The following is a 20002-nucleotide window of genomic DNA, read 5'->3' as shown; positions in this document are numbered from 1 at the left end:
TTCTGTGGCCTTCACAACCAAACCAGTGTGCTGGTAGAGCTCAAACAGCCGGTAGAAGTTAGCTGCTGTCCAGTTCTGCAGCATTCCTCTCAGAAGAAAAATAGTTATTCTGTATTGTTTGAGAACCTGCAGCTTTGTATAACTCCACAGAATTTCCCCAGTCTATATGAAGGTTGTCAGACAGATCTCCTAGGTGAGTCACTGAAATGGATTGTTATAGACACGTATTCCCAGGTGATTTGTAATCACTATGTGCCGTTATGTACATCTGGCATCAAGGATAGAAGTACAAAAATAATATAATTCTTAAATTTTATTAAATGGACTAAGAGTTATCATTACTATTATTACAAAAAAGATTTTGTACTTCTATTTTTAAACCCTGTGTAATTCTATGATTCTTCTTCATTTAATTAATGTGCCAGTACAATAAAATAACACGCAAAATCATTATTTTGTGACATTAATGAAGTCTACTTTTCGAGCACGATTTGAATAGGCAATTGAACAACAGTGCACTAAACCACATTAAAACCAGGTCATCTGCTTTGCATTTCTAACAATAAGCCACACTTCCATGAAGGATAGTCTTAAACCACATTTTTTTTCAGAGCAGCCAGTACATCTTTATCTTAAAATTCCAAATGTTTCAACAATAGAAGATTGTTAAGAACTAGACAATTATTTTTCAGCACCCATTGATTAATGACTTAGTCTATGACACACAGAGAAAGTGTAGAACAAAGGACTGCATTATAATAATGCGCAGGCATTAAACCATCTTCATTAATAGGGTCTTTTTGGATTCTGCTTAGCATAAAACAAAATATGCCATAAAGAAAGTGAAGTACTGGCTTTAAACATCTCTTTAAACTCGCTTGATAAAAAAAAAAAAGCCTACATTGTGCCCTTAATCTTAAAAATATTTTGTTTTCTGGGATTCACACATTCTCCAAACTAGGTGAACTGCAGCAGGGTTTCTGAGCTATGATTTCAGCTTGTTTCTTATAAGCCAGATTCTTCATATTTCATATTTTACATTAGAACTTCGCATTAAAATTCAACTGTGTCATCCTTTTTCCTGTTCTCTGCAATAGCAGAGTTTAAGGTACTGCTCAGCATTACTAGCAGTAGCAAAATATGAATATTTTAAATTAGTTAACCTGTTGAGATTTAGTAATACAAAAATGCTAAATGCTCCTGATGAACATAAGAAATAAGAAAGAACATAGTGAAAGTACAGCTTTAACCATAAAAGATTCAACTTTGCTTCATTTCAGCTGCCGCAGCCCTATAAATGCTTTCGTGTTTTAACCCATGAGCTCTTTTGGCTCCTCCTCTTATAAATACATTTTTAACTCTGGCACCATGACTCCTCCCATTCATCTTGTCAAGGTTGCTACTTTTAAAGTGCATGTGCACGTCTGCAAGACTGGGACCTTAGAACTGTTCAGTGTGTTCTCTACTTTTTTACAGCTATTTGTATTTGGGGCTCATTTGTTTGTTTGTTTGTTTTCCAGCTATTAAGTCCATTTTTAATAGAATTTTTTTTTTTTCCAGCACTATCATGAGTCTGTCCTCCATGTTTGTAGTCTATGCCACACATAAAGAACGAGGCTAAAATATGAGCTAGGTATAGACTATGTCCATAGCACTTGGGATGGACAGAAGAAGATGGATTATGGAGACGTTGTTGGAGCTAAGCGAAAGATTCACAGTGAATAATTAATTTGACAAACTTAGCCTCTTTGTACATGCAGCCAAATAACAGTCTCTTCACTTTCGTTCATTATTCAGATTTATTCAGTAAGTATCTTTCGAATAGGGCACAGCAAGGAGCAGCTGAGCATCTAATCGTGGCTCTGAAAGCATGAATTAAAATCTCTCCCTGGATTCATATTTCATTTAACTCCTCTGCAAAGTGAGACCTCCTTGTTTGGGCCAAGCAGACAGTCAGAAGAATTGCCGTGGTGAGGGCCAAAAGCCCACCCAGCCCAGAATGACACCTAGAAAGCCACCTTTGCCTCCAAGCAGTCGAGGTGAGGGTGGTGGAAGAGAAAAGGCTTTTCTGCTTTCCACCTTCATGAGAGAATTGCTGTGTAGGATGAGGCTGGCCTTGATGGAGGATCACAGGTCACCCTGGTTGTTCCAAAGAGTGCCAGGCTGACAGAAGGACATGTTTGTTTTTTTTTTCCCAGTGCATCATTGGAGTAAGATAAAAGGGACATTTTTCTTTTAAATTTGCAATGGACTGACAGGCCTGAGGAATCAGGTCGTGTTCACTTGTACTCTCTCAGTTGTGTTTTGCTGCACACGTTTTCTGCACACATCTACAATGTGCAAGACTGGTTAACTGGGATGCTGCTTTGAGGAAGATCTGCTCTTGGGTGGAGACTCTTGAAATTTAACGGGAAGTGAAAAACACTGGGAATCCCCAGCTGAGGTACCCAAATGTTCGGTGGTTGACAACAAAAAATGTAATTGTTATTGACTATAAGTTTTTCAATTGCATTCAGGGTCCCAAAATAAAACATTTCTGTCCGAAAGAGATGGTTGACAGACAAGATAAGAGAAGTGTAGGGAAAAAGGTGAAAGATATAAAACCAGTATAGCAGAAATTGTGACAGACTGGCTTTAATTGATGAAGCTTTTATTCTTATTCACTTGCCTAAGAAACCTCCTCATAGAATTTTTTTTTCTGATTTGAATTCCGTTTGGTGTAATGTCGTATACTGTACACTGTATCTAATAATGGTAATTACTGTTGGTTTTGTTTTCTACCTAGACACAACAATGCTTTGATGAACAGTTTTTCACTTTAATTGCATTAATTTAAATATGTGTATCTGATAAAATATTTACTGACAGCTTATCTGGCACGGACATACATGGTCCAATAAACACAAATCACACTGTAGTTTGTACATATCTTACAACATTAATTTGTTGGTCAATGTTTAACAGCTTAATGCTAGAACCATTTCACCATGCATTCTATTAGTTTATCAATAAACACTTATGTTATACCTTCTAAATTATAAACTGTAAAAAAGAAAGAATAATCCTCCACATCTCTATTAGCATTTGACTGATGAAAAATAAAATTTATGTTAATTAAAATGTATTGATATCACAAAGTAATCATAATTTTGAACTTGCATGTGAAAGCGAAAGCATTTTTCTGAAAAAAAAATATTTAAAACTGCTTTCTTTTATACTATCAGAAATGTAACAATTAAATCCACTTCAGAAGACCAGTGTCATAGGTACTGCTTTTTCATCAATGATTTCGATGAAAAAGAAAACTGAAAGCAATAATTTAGTTATTTCAGGCTTCTAGGCTTCACTTTGCTTGCTTTATTTTATGTCATGTCAATGACAAACTCTTAAGCATCGACATAACTTTGCTTTTCTGCGTGTCTTCTTCATGTACCACATGGCCTCTTACTGAAGCAAAGTTACTGATAGCCTCTGGTCCAAAAGGGCAGACCTCTACCATGATCAGATAACAGAAGAAATCCTTGGATATTTCTGGCAGCTCTCAAAATTGCTCACAGCAAAATAGAGCTGGGTGATTTTCAGGATTTTAAGTAGTCACTTTAGATAGTCCCATTTAGATCATCACTAGACTTTGGGTTCTTCCTCCCATCGGCTCTGGGTGCTGATTGTCCTTTAAACCTTGTCTCCTCACTGCCAGTGCATGTTAGAATTAAACTCAAACTGAATCTTTAGAATCAAGGATTTGAAGGACATTCCACTATATGCTGGGTCAAGGCTGGTGTTTCTGCTCCTCCACAGGATATCCTGAGGCTTACGGCAAGCAGGAGCTTGCCTGCACCGCAACATGATGTTGTGGCTATTGTGACAACCACAGGATCAGGATTTGGTGTTAAAGAGTGAATCCCACCCAAGGCTCACAAGTAACTTCAATGCTCGATTCCTGGCATGCCTACAATTTCATTGCTCTCATCTCACAAACTAGTTCTGTTGTTAGAGTTTTCTTTCATACATTTCTTCCTGAATCATCTAACTTGAACTTACTTCTCCAGTGACAGAGGGAGCTTAGAGGAAACAGTTTCTTCCACATAAAAGGAGATGATTTTAAGAACTGACCAAAGCTATTTAGCTTAGTGACACTACTAGTACCATAATTTGCACGGAAAGTACATGTGCATATGCCTTGCACACTAGCAAGGCATACGCATAGTGATGCCTTATCTAAATCTTCCTCAACTTTGCCTTATTGTTTTCTTTACTTCAGCAGAAAGATGAAGCTTTGGTACAGTTCTTACTCTGTCTGAACTGTTTTGCTGTGATGCTTTTGTACTGTACACATATTTCAGTAATTTATTTGGACAGAAAATAATTTGCTTAAAGTGATTTCACATATATTCCTTGGGCAGGAGAGATGTAGCTACAAATGTCTTTGTGAGTAAGGTTGAAAGTCTTCTATGTGTTTGCGGGATATTAGATGTAGCTTGAAATATAGAACAGACTCTTGCACATAGAATCATAGAATCATAGAATGGTTAGGGTTGGAAGGGACCTCAAAGAACCTCTAGTTCCAACCCCCCTGCCATGGGCAGGGAAACCCTCCACTACACCAGGTTGCTCGAAGCCTCATCCAACCTGGCCTTGAACACTTCCAGGGATGGGGCATCTACAACTTCTCTGGGCAACCTGTTCCACTGCCTCACCACCCTCTGAATGAAAAATTTCTTCCTTATATCTAATCTAAATCTGCCCTCTTTCAGTTTAAAGCCATTGCCCCTTGTCCTATCACTACATGTCCTTGTGAAAAGTCCCTCTCCAGCTTTCCTGTAGGCCCCCTTTAAGTACTGGAAGGCTGCGATAAGATCACCCTGGAACCTTCTCTTCTCCAGGCTGAACAGCCCCAACTCTCTCAGCCTGTCTTCACAGCAGAGGTGTTCCAGCCCTCTGATCATCTTTGTGGCCCTCCTCTGGACTCGCTCCAGCAGTATCTTGGCTGTCCTTCTGCTAGTCTGTAACCACTTTCATCCTCCATGTCTTATATTTATTTTTTTTTTATTTTAAAGGCATTACAGAAGTATTTGTATGAGCATAATACCCTCGAAAAATTATATAGTGGCTGCTTTGAAGAGTGAAAACTGCTCTCTCTCTGCAGGTTGAGGGCCTCCTACACATAAGGAGTATATGCTTCCAGGAAGCATTTGACTTTAATTTTGGGAGCCTAGAGGTAATCAGAAAGAGGTATAATCTATGTGCTCAGCTTTTGCCATGCCTTCCTTCCATGCTGTCACCTGCTGAAAGAAAACAATTCTTTTATCCTGAACCATAACATTTGGTGGCTCTTTGCGATGTTACTGTTTATACAAGAAGGGTGATGGAATAGTAAAAGATACACTGAGACTTGATGCTGTAATTTTAAGGCCTGGGAATTTCATGAAAAGTCATCTTGCTGTAAGATTGAGGTTTGGGGTAGATTTTTTACTTTCATTGAGTTACGTTAATTGATTCTCTTTTTAAGCACTTACAATCATATGCTTGTTAATTTGTTCCGCTCAGACAGCCTACATATCTGTGTGATTTCATCCATGAATGTAGAAATCAAACCATTTTTACTGGGTGCTCTTTTCAAAAGGTAACTACAGTGCTCAGTAAAAGTGAGTCCTGATTTGTAGTGGACTCTGTGGCAACAGAACTAGCTCCTGACTCTCAGCTTGACAGGTGAGTTTTATTCGTTACAGATGCATAAATGCTCACAGCAGGAAAACAATAATGATCTGCTCTGGCTTTAAATTTCTGACATCTAGCCCAATTCTTAACGCTTTCTAATGTGCTCGCAGATGTCTCTTCTTATCCTGAATAGCACTCAAATTTACAATCCAGCATTGGTTCTTGAGTCCATTCCTAATTTATCCTATAGCTCCATTGCGTGTCTTCCCTCATAAAAACCCTCCAGTTTTTTCAGGCATTCTCTATATCTTTCTCTTCATTTCCGTAGCTTTACTGTAGATTTTTTCCCCAGCTCAGTCCACATTTTTTCTGAACGTGCAGTGCACAAAACCACATACGCTACCTGAGGACTTAGCAGTGCTAAATAGGTCAGAAAGATTGCTTTCTGAGCCCAGTAGATGGTACTCCTGTTTAGATAGTCCAGTACAATATTTGCTAGTTTTGCAGCAGAGTGATGTTACTGACAAACACAGGCTGATTGAGCCAAAATACTGTGAATGTACCTCAGAAAATGATCCTACAGCAGGCAAAAGACATGATCTAGACAAGCTCATTGATATTCTTTGTATTTTTCCTCTGTTATGAATATATATTCATATATATGAACTATAACTATATTCTGTATTATTACCTAATCCTTTTTGTATTGAAGTTTTGCAATAAACCCTTATTGACTTCAACATCAATAGGAACGGGTTTGTCATTTCTGTTGATTATATAGAGGTATTTAGTTATACTTTTCTTTTTATAGTGTATTTGCAATGAACCATAGATGCATCCGTATAAGATCATAAGAAGGTATCAAATTTAGTACTTTCAGTGCCACAAAAAAAATGTAAGTTGACATTTTTTCAACTAAGTAGAATGCTGTTAATAGAAATCAGCAGTGTAAATAAGGCCATGCACCACAGCGAGATGCAATCATGGGCTCCGCAGACAGATATCTTGGAATACTTTTTATTTTAAATAGCCTTAAAAATCAAACAAAACCAAAATATCTTTTCTGAATTCGTATATGTTATTTCACTGCTGTACATAGGCTCCAGAGGAATAAGAAAGCTTTTCCGTTTCAACTTGGATCCTCACCTCTCCTTTCCAGCAGGCTAGATAAAGTTTCAGTGCAATCTGTATCTTTGAGATTAAAAGGCTGATTTATCATTTTCAATCAAGAAGAATCATGCTGTCATAGGAGAACAGTGGGTTGATTTGGAATACCTGTCAACCGCAAAGGAAATCCCTGGAAACAAATAAAATAAATAAGTGGGAAAACTGCAAGCCTATTTACAAATTCCTTAACATTTTGTCTATACTCTAACATAACAATGATTTTTGACCCTAGTAGCTTTACCCAGCACCGGCAAACAAGCTTTGAATTATTGCTCTGCTGCAACGTAACAATTCCATTGTTCTGACCCTTGGTGTCTTGCAAAATACAGTAGAACAATAATTGTCAATCCTTCCTATACAATGTGTTAGATTTGACAGAGGTCAGCATTAGCTACAAGACCTTTGGCTGGTGCTCAGAGAGGTAATATCTCTTCTCTCGTTCAGTTGATAAAATGTTAAATAGAATCAATGTTTGCCATGCTCTTGGCAGAGATGAAGATAAAAACAGTTTTTACATTATAACATGTTTTTTAATAGACAGCAAATAGATGACAGTATTTCTCAAAGTGCTTTGGTAAATATACTATTTAAATGTCAAAAGTTTTAATTTTTTCTAAAGAGAATGGTGTAATTCTTCCTTCCAATCTGCAGTGTGATTAATTTAACAAGGCTTTTCCATGTGCAGAAAATAGAGGATTTTGTTACAGATCTTACATGAGTAATACATGAAGGAAAAAGACTGACTCATAGACGTTTTGTGTCAGCATATGATTTGTATAAAGTGAGCACATAATCTGACATGGAAATAAAATGCATCAGCATGGTAAATGCCGCTCTTTGGAACTTTGGAGGAGCTGGTGGCAAGGTCATCAGTTGCAGCTTCTAAGCTCCTCACATTGTAAGCTGTTGGTAGTTAACACTTAGCTTCAGTCCTAGAGCCTGAGTCTTCTGTCTGTCATCTCCGAACATTTTGATTGAAAGAGTTTAAGAGAAAGAGACAGATATGGCACTAGGCAGTACTCCGTATCTAAGGAGGAAATCAGACTTTTAGACCAGAAAGAAGAACTGGCATATGAAAGGCAAGCACATATTTTTGTAATTCAATTTAATAAAATTATTCCTTTTGGTATATTTCTAGGCTCTGCACGTAAAAATGTATGAAATAAACACACAAAAATGTTGAAATAAGCAGCAACAAAAAAGACGCCTTGTGATTACTTTAAGTGTATTCCCTAGTCTCTACCCATACAAAACACATTGTGAACCATACAAATCTTTGCTTCCCACTTCTGCTGCATGTTTCTGACTATACTATTTTGAATATGCTGTTAACTCAGGTTCATGAAGATTGGAGCAAAGAAAAGCCATTTTTCGGTCAAGAAGCTGTCTGTGAGAAAAGAGCTATTTCACAAGACAATAATTTGACACTGAGCTTGAGCATCCATCATGATCTTCATGGAAAAGATAAAACCAGGATGTGCTTGAATCCCAGAAATCCAAACCTTTGAATGATTTTCCTGCAGAGCATTTGGGAATTTTCTCTGTTCTGGGACACTGAAGGTCTCGAGCATTTCATCGTTATGCAGCAAAGACATGCACAACTTCAGGGCAGCAAGCATAAGAACAAGAACAAGACGGAAAACAACCACTTGGAAGTTCTGCCAGGTTTTGAGAAGCATTTGTATTATGCTTATTCACACAGAAAATACACTTCGGTTGGCAAGCTGCCTTACTGATTGCATTGTGGATGTTGGTGGAGTAAAGTACTATTTGAGCTGAGTCTGCGTGGCAGGATTTAGGCATCGCTTCAGCTCTGTTTGCTTCTCCCATCTTACCCCATCCTTGTCCCTGCTTCCTTCATCTTCACTTTCTGTGAACCTGCCAGTGACTGACACTCTGTCTTTGCTGATACAAAAGTCTGGTTCTACAGCAAGATAACAAAGGAGATAATTATCTAACTGCAAAATGTGATGGAGACAAAAGGCCCTTGCAATGTTTACTGAAAAATACATGCTGGAATTCAGCTGTCTGCGTTCTTCGCTCCCCCATCTCCTCCTCTTGCCCAAAGGTTGAGTTCATCTAGTTGTTACCTTGACATAACCCTCCCATGCTTTCAGTATGGTTTCAGTGATGTGTTTGGTTTTTAAGATGGGACAGATAAAGCAATTTAATTATGAGGTTCCACATCTCCAGTCTTGGTCAGTTGGTCCCTAACTGTGAATTTTAAAAGGGAATTATGAAACATGTTAGCAGACAGTGAATTTTGAATAGTATTTGTCTCAAAAATTGAATGCTGACCTATGACTCATGGGATAGAAGAGCAATATTACACTGGCTGGCCTCCCTATCCTAAGGAAAGGATTCGTGTTTCAGAGATTCATGTTTCAAATCGGAACAATCACCAGTAAATTTCTCACAAATATGATGGGGTGCAAACATAGTTATGCTAAAGGAATTGAATTTCATTTGATAAACAAGAGGAGAAGCAAGGTATCCTTCAGCAGAGGCACATTAGAAGCAGCCAGGAACAGTAAGTAAGGGAGAAAGGAACCAGAAAAGCAAGCAAGAGGAAAACTAGGTGATTATTTGCTGAGGGAAGAAAGAGGAGAGGAGAGGAGAGGAGAAAGGAGATATACAACACGAGAGGAGTAGGAGAGGAGAGGAGAGTATGAGGAGAGAGGAGGAGAGGAGAGAGATGAATAGGATAGAGAGGAGAGGAGATAGAAAGGAAGGATAGGAGAGTAGAGGAGAGTAGAGGAGAGGAGCGGACAGGAGGAGGAGAGAGAGGAAGGAGAGGAGGAGGAGTAGGAGAGGAAGAGGAGAGGGGATGGGAGGGGAGGGAGGGAGAGGAGGGGGAGGAAGAGGGGGAGGGGAAGGAGGGGAGGAAGGGGAGGATAGTGTGATGGGGGGGAAGGGGAGTGAAGGTAAAATAAAGACAAGAAAAGAAAAGAAAGAAAGAAAATAAACAGAAAAGAAAATAAAAAAGAAAAGAAAGAAAAGAAAGAAAGAAAAGAAGAAAAAGAAAAGAAACGAAACGAAAAGAAAAAAAGAAAAGAAAGCAAAAAGAATAAGAAAAGAAAAGAAAAGAAAAGAAAAGAAAAGAAACAGAAAAGAAAAGAAAAGAAAAGAAAAGAAAAGAAAAGAAAAGAAAAGAAAAGAAAAGAAAAGAAAAGAAAAGAGAAAAGAAAGCTTATTCCTTGATCGTTAGCTAAATATGTTGTGTGGAAGGAGGTAACGATAAGCACGAACATTTATTTTCAGACACTATGGGAGAGAGGTTTGCCAAGCAAAGCAATCTGTAACCAGTCCTTTTTTTTCTCTTTCCTACATTTCCAGAAGACTAGCCCAATGCCAAACCTGCTATCTATCCTCCTGCCTCTAAAGCAGGCACCTGGCAATCACAGCTCTGCAGAGGTGCTGGGTTCCCTTTGTGGCTCTATGGGAAAGAAGCAAAGTACCTGCTTTCGTCTTTGCGTCTGAGTGCATTTGTACTACACACACACGTGGGATTTTTCTACAAAGACAGGAAGGCAAGGTCTGTTTTTTCATCATGCATTTAAAAGTGAACTCTCACTGTGGACGCAAGGCTTTGTGAGCATGTGAGCAGCTGCGCTCCTACTCTTGGCGTCACGCATTTATTTCCAAAGAACCCAAGCGCACTGAGTAAATATGCACATTTTAGTACTAATTCTACTAGAGTGTGTAAACTAGTGGTTGTACATATATATTTGTGTATTTACCAACAGGGCTGCTGGGAGGTAGAGAGAAGAAACAACTGAAGCAAAAAAAGTCTATTACCAGGAAAGGTAAAAATTTAGTGACACAATTTAGTCAACTGTATGAAGCGTGGCGTTCAGCGCTCGAGAAACCGCCCAGATATTCAGCTCCTTATCTAAAGCATGTCCAAACTATCTGCACTTCTTGAGTCTGCAAAGCTGAACTGGAAATTGGACAAGACAGGCTTTTCTGGTACTGCCTGTTTCTGGCTCAGGCAGATAGAGGATGATAGCATCTTTCTTCACACGCTCCTGCAGCGCAGTTAGCCATCCAGGCTGGCCAGGAAGCACAGTGATGTGCAGGAGAGATAACCAAGCCCAGGATTAACTTCGGCAGGCACTTGACTTTGTTCCCAGTGGAGGTCTGGTCCCACATGCCCCTTTGTATGAGGAGTGCAGCCAGTCCATGCTCCCAAAATGTCTCCTTCCCAGCCAGCAGGGAGGCTTCGTGGAAGGCTGCGTGGTCTTTCTCAGTGCTGCATCTGCAGAAGATGGGCAACCCATGGATTTGTTTCCTCAATAACTTCTACGTAACCAGGGTGACGATGGAAAAACAAAAGCAGGGGATTCTACAGATACCAAATCTTGTAGGCCTTAACTTGTAGGCCTGACTCCTGGAATACCTTCTTGTGTCAGAAAGCGTGGGCATCTGCCAAAACTGAGCTTCTGTGGCATTTTGCTTAATACCGGAGGATGCAAACCCTGCTGTGGACTCCTCAGAGCTTAGGAAGAATAACCCTGATTCAGCTAGAAGCTGTCTGGCCTAAGGAAACCAGAATAAAAAAGGCAGGGTTTATTTGTGATATTGACAGGAAAAAAAAAATCAAGAGCTTGAATTTGTTTGCCTTGAATTCATTTTAATTTTTAGGTAGATGGATTTGCAAGAAACAAATTTGTTCTTTATAATGGCAAAAGCAAGCAGCCACATTAAATAATTGAAAACAAGATTACAGAATAAATACTGATCTACATTTACAGCGCATTAGTAAAGAAATTGAGCAAGTGTTTTGCTTAGCGCAGGTTTTACTTTAACCAGAAAAATGGACATTCTCAGGGCTAAGGTGAAAAAAAACATAAATAAAATTGCTTGGTATTATGAAGAGGGGGAGAAGAGATATATGGAGTGATCATAAATACCAGAAAGTATTGATCAGTGATGGTGAAGTATCAGTGAACTCTGCAGACCACTTTGAGTTACCTCCTTATCTTTGATAAGGTTCAAATGTTAAACGTAATCTGTAAACCTTTAAATGAGAATCAAACCCAAGAGCCTTGAAGACCTGAGGTTCCAGAAAACAACCACTGAGTTTGATCCAAATGTCAGAATAAAATTGCAGGGAAGGACTTCATATCGCTGGACTTGGAAAAAAAATTAAAAATCAATGAACACTTTTTAGCCATTCTTTCTCTCCTTGAATATTAATGAGTGAATAAGAGGAATAGCAACACCTGGAGAATTTACCGTATTCAAACTGTGTGCAGTCAAAAGTTTCTTCTGTTCCAAGTTTTTTAAAAATTATTTCGTATATTGTAAATATTTGTCTAAATCTAAAAATAGTAAAATTAGAGGGTTTCGTACTTCCTACATATGATCTTTTGCTTTCTGATAGATAAGGATTTAGGCTGCTGTGCTTCTTTGGGGGGAAAGCATGTTTGTTTTTTTTTTTTTAAAAAAAGACAACATCGAGATTTCACCCTATTTCTTACAGGACGAGCTCAGACATTCCCCGTGGTTTCAAGGACAGCCTCGTTTTAATGACAGCCTTCCTAATTCTGCAGTAAACGGAGTTTTCCCTGGTTTCCCGGTCCACTTGGGAGGTGGGCAGCGCCGCTGGGGACCCGGTGCCGGCGGCAGGGCTGCATTGTGACGCCAAACAAAGGCGGCGGGGACGCGCCCTCCCCGCCCTCGGCCGCCGCCGCTGCCACTGACAATTACGAAGGACAAGAGCCGGAGACTCGGGAGCGGCGGGAACGCGACCCGCCGGCCGCGGCTCATTCCGCCCCGCACTTATTCAATGCGGCGCTGCCCTGTAATTTCCTACAGCGTTGTTATCTGTCAGCCGTTTACACAGTCACACCTTCGTTATGTCCCCGGCTGCCGGCACCGGCTGCTTGTCACCTCTATTGATTGCACTCGAGCTGCAATTTGCATGGTTCGCTCACGGCTGTCCTCAGGCAGACTGGTATCCCTCGTGGGGACCGATACCCCCTATAGGGACTGGTACCCCTCGTGGGGATCGATATCCTCTTTAGGGACTGACACCCTTAGAGGGATCGATACCCCTCATAGGAACCGATACCCCTCACAGGGACCAACACCCTTATAGGAACTGATACCCCTCATAGGGACCGATACCCTCATAGAGACTGATATGTCTCATATGCATTGACACCTCTTACAGGGACCAACACCCTTAAGAGACTAATACCCCTCATAGGGACCAACACCCTTATAGGGACTGATGATACACCTTGCAGGGACTGATACCTTTACAGCAGCTGATACCTCTTGTAGGAGGGGATACCCCTTACAGGGGCTGACACTCCTGTCAGGGACTAATACCCCTGCCAGTGACTGATGTCTGTTGCAGTTAGTGCCACCCCTGCCAGGGACTCTGCCAGGACTGATGCACCTGCCAGGGAACAATGTCCATTTCAAGGGGGCAGCAGTCAGCAGGACCCCGCTGAGGGCTCCGGGTGACCCCCCCCCCCCCCCCCCCCCCCCCTTCAACAGCTGGTAGCCCCAGGCAAAGATCCCGACACCCCCATGGGAAAGCCCAGACATGAGGATCTCAGAGAGACTGTCCTTGCCCTGCAGTAAGTGCAATATTTGGTAAATTCTAGTCACTGTGATTGCCTCATAGATAGCCACAAGGAACTCGATACTCAAAAATCTCTCTGATGATTATTTGGTGTTAATCTCTACAATTATTGGATCGGTGTTTTAGTGCAGAGGCTTGAGGAAAGACCGAGACACAAGGAACAGGAAGAGAAAATGGTGTTAGATGAATGTCAGCATTGTCTGTATCGCACTGGGTTTTCTATTTGCCTACCATAATGGCAGAGGAACTATCAAAGGGTGTCAGTGTCTCCGTGGATCTGAGGGTGTCTCCCACAAATGCAAGGAGGTATCGCAGCAATCACTGCTGGCACATGCAAGGAAGACAGCATCCCACGGCCAGGGAGTAGTATGTCCCGAACTTGCGATGCTGTGCTCTGAACCAGCGTGAGTATACGTGTGAACCTGACTGAGATGCAGGTATTTTCCTGGAATGAAAAGAGATATGATACTTAATACCTTCCGTGTTTAAGTCAGTAGCACGGGTCTGTTGCCTTTGGCTGGAAGCAGGATTGGATCTGATATCAGAAGTAGCTGAAGATCGCTGCCTAAAAACTGTTTAAGTGGGCACACAAGCAGAGGACAACAAGGTGATCAGAAGGGACTGAGAGAAACGCTAATTGCTACATTCCAGGAAGAATATAAATAGTCTCTTGAAAGGTTTGGTGATTCATTTGCCCTTTCTCTCCTATACCTTTGTGTTTCAGGGGGAGGTTTTGTGAGATTTGGCTGCAGAAGGAAGGAATCCAAGCTATTTGAACCAACGATGGTAGCTCAGCTGGATAACAAAATCCTCACATTACTGCAGAGCAGGCAACTACGCAAACCTTTTCAAATCCTCTCCGCAAGTACAGTGCAGATAAAAGCAGGCAGCAAAATGTTTCTGAAATTATCTGTGATGGAGTAAAATCATGCATCATTTCATGAAGGATGCTGAATCAATGCTTATTACTAACAAGTAAGGTGTTTAAATCTTTCAATGGATATGGGAAGAAAAGAAAGAGAAGTGTCTCAGATGAGCTCAGTAAATTGTAACATGAATTTAAAATAAATCCATCCTAATTATTATTATTTTAAATGGTAACGTATATATTCCTGATCATTCTCTATCCCATCCTTTCCGTTTATGACAGTGGTTAACATACTGATCCATTCACTTCATTTGTGTTTTGTCTTCTCCTTTTCTCTTGCTGTCACACACAGCGTTTTAAAGAAATGACACCAGTGCGTATGAAAGCCACAGCTTGTAGAAAAACAATCTAATCCCAGTAAAATGTTGGTAATTGATAATTTTATCTTCAGGGGGAGGAAAATCAGGTAGCCTAGCCTAAAAACAAGAATTAGCATAGCTACTTTTGAGAATTAATTCTGATAAAAGCCAAGCATGCCTCAGTTTGGTGTTAATCATTTCACAGTTTGAACATTAACTAATATATAACCATCCTAATTTCAGAAATTTTTAGTATCTACAGTAATGTAAAGTATTATAATTTTATTTATTATTGCATCAAAGTAGACAATATTAAACTATCAGCTGCCTATATACAGCTGAATCTGGAGTTGTTGGATTTTTTTTGTGATTACACTTCTAATCCCAGTCAGAAGGTCGTGAAAGTCATAATACAACCCAGATACTTACCTTTCACTGTTCCTGCAATACAGAACAACACAGTGTCACTTTAAAAATTTACAGCTAAGGTCAAGGCCAAAGGAATCAAATAAGCCTGTGCAAGCCATGGAGCACAGGGGTTGATGAGGAGAGGTCATCCATATGGCAGTGGTACCGCAAAGTGAGGGCGATGGAGGTAGGGCGAGCTGCTCACCCCTGCTTTGAGACCCCACACAAATAATACTGCACATGGTTACCTGAATTGTGATAGCCACTAATACCTATGTTCTTAAAAGGAGACTGAAAATAGCTAATTCAAAAGTGAGACACGATTGGAAAATGTGCTGTACTGTGTGGGGGCTTCTCAGACAACAGCAGAGCTCATCCCAATACAAACCAGGCCACAATTTCAATCTCTCTGCATGAGCAGAGTCACTCAGGCAGATGAAGAAAGAGAGGGGAAGAATCCTGCTAAAACCTCCTGAAGTCCTGATGGGCTCCAGGTCGGGCTATCAGCATGAAACACGTTTTCTATCCAAATTGTCCTCTGAGCTCAAGGAAACGAGCCTCCCAGCCTGCTACCTCACCATGATTAAGGAGGCATCTTGTACAATAAACACCACTCTAAATTATGATTTTTCAATACCTGTAGTTTTACTCAAAAGTTTTTATGTGAGTTGTTTAAATCCGAGAACAATGGTGAAGATAAAAGAGCAAGAAAGCTTTCTTGTGCTATTTCAGTATTTGCTGAAACTAATAATTCAGTGTCATATGTGATGATGTAGTGAGTCAGCAAACGTGAAATATCTCCAGGGAGCTCTTTGTTCTGCCATTTTTTTTCCACCCAGTGCTTCTGGTTGTCAACAGAAAAACATAAAATAAATTTTCAGATTCTAAATAAAGCATCCTAAATGTGATCCTAATGCTTATTCTTGCTGGAGAAAAAAAAATTAAGTCAAGCACTGATGTAGAATTTTCTTTAACTGTTTTCCCCTTTAATAACGATGTAACAGGAATTTTAAACATGTGAAGAGATGTTTATTACACTGATTCTATAAATGGGAATGTGTATTTTATAACCCAGAATTCACAAGAATATTTTATATTTTACATTGATGTAATTTCAAACTTCCTCTCCTTTGTTCCTCTTTCATTTTTATACTGGATTCAGTTTCTAATAAACTCTAGGGAGAAACTAGCCACAGTCATGGAATTTTACCCACTTTTAAGACAAGGTCTACTTTTACCAATTTTGGCTACTTTTAGGATTCAGAGAAATGCTCAGAAATCCCATGTTGCCCAAAATTCACTCAATATTCAATTCACTTGTGGAAAAAGAGAAAGATGTTTCCAAAATAAAATTGGTGCTACCATCTGGAGGCCTGCCTTTCTCCAGTTATGTGCCAAGGAGCACAGGGTGACAAGACTCTTCACTTAGGTCTTCACTTGATCCAAGTATCAAAATTAGATGGGATGAACCCAGATTTAGGTCTCCAGTCTTGTGATGAAACAATGGATTTAACACTGTATTTCCACTGAATGTTTCACTACTATTAAGCTTGGCAGAGTTCACATCTGCCAATTTTACTCAGAAACTGTCCAGCAGTAAAGAGAAGTTCATTATTTTTTAAAAAAATCATGACAGTTTGGCTAAGGTTTTATTTGATACAGCACTTGTGTTTTAAGGCTTCAGTGGCTGGCTGTCATTGTCATCCTGATGTAAAACTCATCTTTACTGGTATGACACATAGAAATTAATGCCTGAATGTAGATTCAGTGAGAAAAACTAAGAGAAGAAGGTTTTGAACAAAGAACAGAAAACCTCAAACTGAAGGACTCTATAGCAGCTACTAATTAACACAGTAAGTGGCAGAGCCACCGTGTCACTAGGGAATTGTTATGAAGTACAATGAGTTTATCTATTTCTTACATGAAGAGAAGGTGCAGGATTCAGCACTGAGATTGACATGTTGGACTTCCAGATTTACCTGGGGTTTTAAAACAACATTTTCGACTTCCATGTTTGTTGAGTTTGGACTGAGATTTTGATCTGCTGAACCATACAGAGATATCAGATTGTTCTTTGGGACTTCTGGAGTAAGGGAGACACACTGACTAATTACCATTGTCTCTGTGTCTTGATGCCTCTGCTTCTCTTGATGCATGTTTTGGATCTGTTGTCTGTCTGTCTGTGCTGCTGCTTGAGTTTCCCCAACTTGTCCATGGACCCTGAGTGAGGCAAACGCCATTCTTCCTTCAGTGGCTCAGTCGTTGTAAAAGACCTACATGCAAGCACCTCTAAGTACCTCTCTCTTCTGCAGACAGATGCTTCAACACCTCTACTTTCCTGATGCCTATCGAAGATCAGGACTTGGATGAGGGAAAATCAGTTGTAGTGCAGGAGAAATAAAATTAAGGAGAAATTGGTGTGGAAGGTAGAGGATAAACCTGTAACAGTATCGAGTGCATTGGAATACACCTTTCCCTTATTCAAGATAACTCAAGGAGCCCATTTTTTGATTGAGGAATTGCTACTGTTTTCTCAGTGGTGCTGGTGGCTGCTTGTTTAGGTCTGTGATTGCAGTCGTAGCTCCCAGAGATTTCCTTATTCACATTATAATATATCCAGACACCTCAAGCAAGAGTTGGGGGTCCATATTTGTAGGAGCTGCTCTTAGGCACAAGCAAAAGACAGCATTTATCTCCACAGTTTATTGACAAACCAATGAAACAGAAATTACAGGGAGCAATATGGCTTGCTGTCATGTTGTAGAACATAGATATTTAGGTGACTTACCTAAGGTCATGCCCTTCAATGTCAGTTAAGGCCTGACTTCAGACCGAGGATGTTCAAACCCTTCACTAATTCCATGATAACATTCTAGTACAGTACAGACGTCTACAAGACGTCAGTCAGGTGATGCCCATCTACATTTACCAATATGTCATAATTCAGAACCCTCCTAGCATGAAATGCAAAGGGACCAACCAGCTGCTGAGTGTGGTGATCAAAGGAAACACTGGCCAGAACTTTAAGTTAGATTTAAACTGTTCTACATCAATCATATATCATATAGGAAATAAAATGCTCAACATTGTTTAATAGTACTAGGTAGCCTTTATGTTATTTGTTTTTCCCTACTGACAATACATATTCTTTCTGGTTTTGACTTCTGAATGGCCACTGCGCAACACAGAAAACCTTCCCCAGGCAAATCATTGTATCAGATAGTTTATTAGAAGGATGTACATGGACAAGTAAGTTATTTTTATGATCTTCATTATAGAGTTTATAGGTTAGTTCATTCAAAAAATATAGACGATTTTCTCTATCTTCTGACTTGTCTCATTCTGTCTGTTGTAGGGTGCTCAGTATAGGCTGTAGGACCTTGTATTTCTTAGAAAGTTGCGGTTGACTGTTACTGGTGGCCAAGTGTTGGAAAGCATATGTAAATACAGAAGTGCTCCTTTATTTTCATGCACTTTTCTGTTGCTGTTGGCTTTGCAGTGACTATGTATCATCTAAATCAGAATGCCTTTTGAAAAATCTGTTTAAAAATAAGGTGACAGAAAATTGCAGTGAAACACCTTATGTAAAGTAATAGGGTATCACTGAAACCTGATGAATCTGCTAGGGACTTTAATCAGAGGTTAATGGTTTTTAATACATTTCTCTTATGCTGACCATGATTATACCTTAGCTGCAGCCACTGTCACTAACAAGGTCAGTGACTGGTGCTGGAGGTCTAAATGGAAAGGCTGTAATACTAAACATATGTATGTCAGCAAACGTAAACTTTAGTCAAATTATACTTTTATAATAACTTCTTTAAACTCTAACACATTGCATTACTGAAATAATGCCGTACAATAACTACGTTGTAGTATTTTTCAGTACTACCTTATTTCTCTACAATGCAGTTACTGCATGATTACCTTATAAAACATTTTTAGAGTCCCAGAGAAGTTGGTTAAGGTTTCTCATGATATAGGCAAGCAGCACTTATTTTAGAAGATGGTAGAGTCTTTCATCAAAAACTTTGCAAGTCTTTGTAAACCACATGGCTGCTAGGGCGAGAATTTATTTGTTTAATTTCTGGAAGACTTCCAAACTGAAAAGATTAGGGTGAAAAGTATATTGTATGCTAACAGCCCCTGGTCATTTTAGCTTTCCTTAATCCCCTGTGGCAAGTGTTTGCATCTGTATTTCACCGATGAAAAAGCTGTCAGCACAGAGAAATGAAGACCTTCATTTTCAAGTCAGGCCACTGTTTTGGACAATTCTCTTCTCAGGTGCCAGATTTCCCAGGCTGAGGCAAACACGTGATGAGGGTGACGATGTTTGATCCCTTGTGAATTCCTTGCAGCCACCCACCCAAAGAGGTGGGCTGGGTACCCACCAGCGAACTGCCCCCCTGCCCCACCCCGGGCTGATCCGGTGCCACTCTCCACGCCCGTGTGCCACAGCCCTCGGTGGGTGCCAGGATGCACATGAGGCAAAGAGGGCTGCAGCTCCTTGCTCTGAACAGCCACACTGCAGCACGGGGAACTTTCCCCCAGCAGATTCACTGTTTTAAATGGTTTATTCAAAGGATGCAGAGGGATAAAAAATGAGTTTTCAGTATTTCAATATCAGAGAATGAATATTTAATAATTTTTTTAAAAAATAGTTGTTGTAATGACGTATTTCCAAGAGCTTAAAGAAAGGGTGCATTTGATTACCTTTCTGCAGATTGGGATACTGGGGCGCAGAAAGAAACCTGGTCAGTGGAGGCCTTACAGAAGGTCTGTGAACAAGTTAGTCCCATATGAACAAATCAACTATGACCAGCCTGGGCCAGGACTGAAACATCTGAAGGCAGAATGAGGTTTCAGACATCCCTGCTTTAGGGACACTTTAACTTCACTTTTTGGTTTAGTTTAACGTAAACACAGGAAACAGTACTAAAATCC

This window comes from Tauraco erythrolophus, chromosome 7 (assembly GCF_009769465.1).
Source record: "Tauraco erythrolophus isolate bTauEry1 chromosome 7, bTauEry1.pri, whole genome shotgun sequence".
NCBI lineage: Eukaryota > Metazoa > Chordata > Aves > Musophagiformes > Musophagidae > Tauraco > Tauraco erythrolophus.
This window is presented reverse-complemented; position numbering follows the sequence as displayed.